This window comes from Colletes latitarsis, unplaced genomic scaffold (assembly GCF_051014445.1).
Source record: "Colletes latitarsis isolate SP2378_abdomen unplaced genomic scaffold, iyColLati1 scaffold0018, whole genome shotgun sequence".
Taxonomy (NCBI): domain Eukaryota; kingdom Metazoa; phylum Arthropoda; class Insecta; order Hymenoptera; family Colletidae; genus Colletes; species Colletes latitarsis.
This window is the reverse complement of record NW_027488369.1, coordinates 12,701,450-12,706,360: the sequence shown is the minus strand read 5'-3', so window position 1 is coordinate 12,706,360 and position 4,911 is coordinate 12,701,450.

The window sequence follows — 4,911 nt, the reverse complement described above, 5'->3', positions numbered from 1 at the left end:
TATCCAAGACCTAACTTGCGTTATCCTCTAAAATATTGATCGAAACCAGGTTTAATCGACTGTTTCAGTGTGGTACCACTTTACTACGTGATCCAAACCAGAAAAAACCCAGTATCTGTTCAACAAGTATGTGAAGAATGCGAAAGAATGAGTCTGATGAGTGAAAATCCCAGACCTAACCTAGATCTAACATGCGTTATCCTCTAAAATATTGATCGAAACCTTGTTTAGTCGACTGTTTCAGTGTGGTACCACATTACTACGTGATCCAAACCAGAAAATAACCCAGGATCTGTGCAACGTGTATGTGAAGTGTGCGAAAGTATGAGTCTGATGAGGTAAAATCCCAGACCTATCCCAGACCTAACTTGCGTTATCATCTAAAATATTGATCGAAACCAGGTTTAATTGACCGTTTCAGTGTGGTACCACATTACTACGTGATTCAAACCAGAAAAAACCCAGGATCAGTTCAACATGTATGAGAAATATGTGAAAGTATGAGCCCGATGAGGGCAAATCCTAGACCTAACCCAAACCTAACATGCGTTATCCTCTAAAATATTTATCAAGACCAGGTTTAATTGAATGTTTCAGTGTGGTACCACATTACTACGTGATCCAATCCAGAAATAGCCCAGGATCTAGCCATGAAGTATGGGATATATGCGAAAGTATGAGCCTGACGAGAGCAAATCCTAGACCTAACCCAGACCTAACATGCGTTATCCTCAAAAGTATTGATCGAAACCTGGTTTAATCGACTGTTTCAGTGTGGTACCACATTACAATGTGATCCAAACCAGAAAATAACCCAGGATCTGTTCAATGAGTATGTGAAGTGTGCGAAAGTATGAGTCTGATGAGGGCAAATCCCAGACCTATCCCAGACCTAACATGCGCTATCCTCTAAGATATTTATCAAAACCAGGTTTAATTGATTGTTTCAGTGTGGTCCCACATTACTACGTGATCCAATCCAGAAAAAGCCCAGGATCTAGCCGTCAAGTATCAGTAATATGCGAAAGAATGAGCCTGATGAGAGTAAATCCCAGACCTAACGTAGACCTAACATGAATTATTCTCTAAATATTGATCGAAACCAGGTTTAATTGACTGTTTCAGTGTGGTCCCACATTACTACGTGATCCAAACCAGAAAAAACCCAGGATCCGTTCAAAAAGTATGTGAAGAATGCGAAAGTATGAGTCTGATGAGGTCAAATCCCAGACCTATCCCAGACCTAACTTGCGTTATCCTCTAAAATATTGATCGAAACCTGGTTTAATCGACTGCTTCAGTGTGGGACCACATTACTATGTGATCCAAACCAGAAAATAACCCAGGATCTGTTCAACGAGTATGTGAAGTGTGCGAAAGTATGAGTCTGATGAGGTCAAATCCCAGACCTATCCCAGACCTAACTTGCGTTATCCTCTAAAATATTGATCGAAACCAGGTTTAATCGACTGTTTCAGTGTTGTACTTTATTACTACGTTATACAATCCAGATAAAGCCCAGGATCTAGCCATCAAGTATGAGAAATATGCGAAAGAATGAGCCTGATAAGAGCAAATCCCAGACCTAACCTACACCTAACATGAATTATTCTCTAAAATATTGATCGAAACCAGGTTAAATTGACTGTTTCAGTGTTGTCCCACATTACTACGTGATCCAAACCAGAAAAAACCCAGGATCCGTTCAACAAGTATGTGAAGAATGCGAAAGTATGAGTCTGATGAGTGAAAATCCCAGGCCTAACCTAGACCTAACATGCGTTATCCTCAAAAATATTGATTGAAACCTGGTTTAATCGACAGTTTAAGTGTGGTACCACATTACTATGTGATCCAAACCAGAAAATAACCCAGGATCTGTTCAACGAGTATGTGAAGGGTGCGAAAGTATGAGTCTGATGAGGTCAAATCCCAGACCTATCCCAGACCTAACTTGCGTTATCCTCTAAAATATTGATCGAAACCAGGTTTAATCGACTGTTTCAGTGTTGTACTTCATTACTACGTTATACAATCCAGATAAAGCCCAGGATCTAGCCATCAAGTATGAGAAATATGCGAAAGAATGAGCCTGATAAGAGCAAATCCCAGACCTAACCTACACCTAACATGAATTATTCTCTAAAATATTGATCGAAACCAGGTTTAATCGACTGTTTCAGTGTGGTACCACATTACTACGTGATCCAAACCAGAAAAAACCCAGGATCAGTTCAACAAGTACGTGAAAAACGCGAAAGTATGAGCCTGATTAGGGCGAATCTCAGACCTATCCCAGACCTAACTTGCGTTATCCTCTAAAATATTGATCGAAACCAGGTTTAATTGACTGTTTCAGCGTGGTACCACATTACTACGTGATACAATCCAGAAACAGCCCAGGATCTAGCGTTGAAGTATGAGAAATATGCGAAAGTATGAGCCTGATGAGGGCAAATCCTAGACCTAACCCAAACCTAACATGCGTTATCCTCTAAAATATTTATCAAGACCAGGTTTAATTGAATGTTTCAGTGTGGTACCACATTACTACGTGATCCAATCCAGAAAAAACCCATGATCTGTTCAACAAGTATGTGAAAAACGCGAAAATGTGAGCCTGATGAGGGCAAATCTTAGACCTAACCCAGACCTAAGATGCGTTATCCTCTAAAATATTTATCCAGACCAGGTTTCATTGAATGTTTCAGTGTGGTACCACTGTACTACGTGATCCAATCCGGAAATAGCCCAGGATCTAGCCATGAAGTATGAGAAATATGCGAAAGTAAGAGCCGGATGAGGGCAAATCCTAGACCTATCCCAGACGTAACTTGCGTTATCCTCTAAAATATTGATCGAAACCAGGTTTAATTGACCGTTTCAGTGTGGTACCACATTACTACGTGATCCAAACCAGAAAAAACCCAGGATCAGTTCAACAAGTATGTGAAGAATGCGAAAGTATGAGTCTGATGAGTGAAATTCCCAGGGCTAACCTAGACCTAACATGTGTTATCCTCTAAAATATTGATCGAAACCAGGTTTAATTGACCGTTTCAGTGTGGTACTACATTACTACGTGGTGCAATCTAGACAAAGCCCAGGATCTAGCCATCAAGCATGAGAAATATGCGAAAGAATGAGCCTGATGACAGCAAATCCCAGACCTATCCTAGACCTAACATGCGTTATCCTCTAAAGTATTGATCGAAACCAGGTTTAATTGACTGTTTCAGCGTGGTACCACATTACTACGTGATACAATCCAGAAACAGCCCAGGATCTAGCCATGAGGTATGAGAAATACGCGAAAGTATGAGCCTGATGAGGGCAAATCCTAGACCTAACCCAGACCTAACATGCGTTATCCTCTAAAATATTTATCAAGACCAGGTTTAATTGATTGTTTCAGTGTGGTCCCACATTACTACGTGATCCAAACCAGAAAAAACCCAGGATCCGTTCAACGAGTATGTGAAGGGTGCGAAAGTATGAGTCTGATGAGGTCAAATCCCAGACCAATCCCAGACTTAACTTGTGTTATCGTCTAAAATATTGATCGAAACCAGGTCTAATCGACTGTTTCAGTGTGGTACCACATTACTACGTGATCCAAACCAGAAAAAACCCAGGATCCGTTTATAAGTATGTGAAGAATGCGAAAGTATGAGTCTGATCAGAGAAAATCCCAGGCCTAACCTAGACCTAACATGAGTTATACTCTAAAATATTGATCGAAACCTGGTTTAATCGACTGTTTCAGTGTGGTACCACATTACTATGTGATCCAAACCAGAAAATAACCCAGGATCTAGCCATCAAGTATGAGAAATATGCGAAAGAATGAGCCTGATGAGAGCAAATCCCAGACCTATCCCAGACTTAACTTGCGTTTTCCTCAAAAATATTGATCGAAACCAGGTTTAATTGACTGTTTCAGTGTGGTCCCACATTACTACGTGATCCAAACCAGAAAAAACCCAGGATCCGTTCAACAAGTATGTGAAGAATGCGAAAGTATGAGTCTGATGAGTGAAAATCCCAGGGCTAACCTAGACCTAACTTGCGTTGTCCTCCAAAATATTGATCGAAACCAGGTTTAATCGACTGTTTCAGTGTGGTACCACATTACTACGTGATGCAATCCAGAAAAAGCCCAGGGTCTAGCCATCAAGTATGAGAAATATGCGAAAGAATGAGCCTCATGAGAGCAAATCCCAGACCTAACCTAGACCTAACATGAATTATTCTCTAAAATATTGATCGAGACCAGGTTTAATCGACTGTTTCAGTGTGGTACCACATTACTACGTGATCCAAACCAGAAAAAAACCAGGATCTGTTCAACGAGTATGTGAAAAACGCGAAAGTATGAGCCTGATGAAGGCAAATCCCAGACATATCCCAGACCTAACGTGCGTTGTCCTCTAAGATATTGATGGAAAGCAGGTTTAATTGACTGTTTCAGTGTTGTACTTCATTACTACGTGATGCAATCCAGAAAAAGCCCAGGGTCTAGCCATCAAGTATGAGAAATATGCGAAAGAATGAGCCTCATGAGTGCAAATCCCAGACCTAACCTAGACCTAACATGAATTATTCTCTAAAATATTGATCGAGACCAGGTTTAATCGACTGTTTCAGTGTGGTACCACATTACTACGTGATCCAAACCAGAAAAAACCGAGGATCAGTTCAACAAGTATGTGAAGAATGCGAAAGTATGAGTCTGATGAGTGAAAATCCCAGTGCTAACCTAGACGTAACATGCGCTATCCACTAAAATATTGATCGAAGCGAGGTTTAATCGACTGTTTCAGTGTGGTATCACACTACTACGTGACCCAAACCAGAAAAAACCCATGATCTGTTCAACAAGCATGTGGAAAACGCGAAACTGTGAGCCTG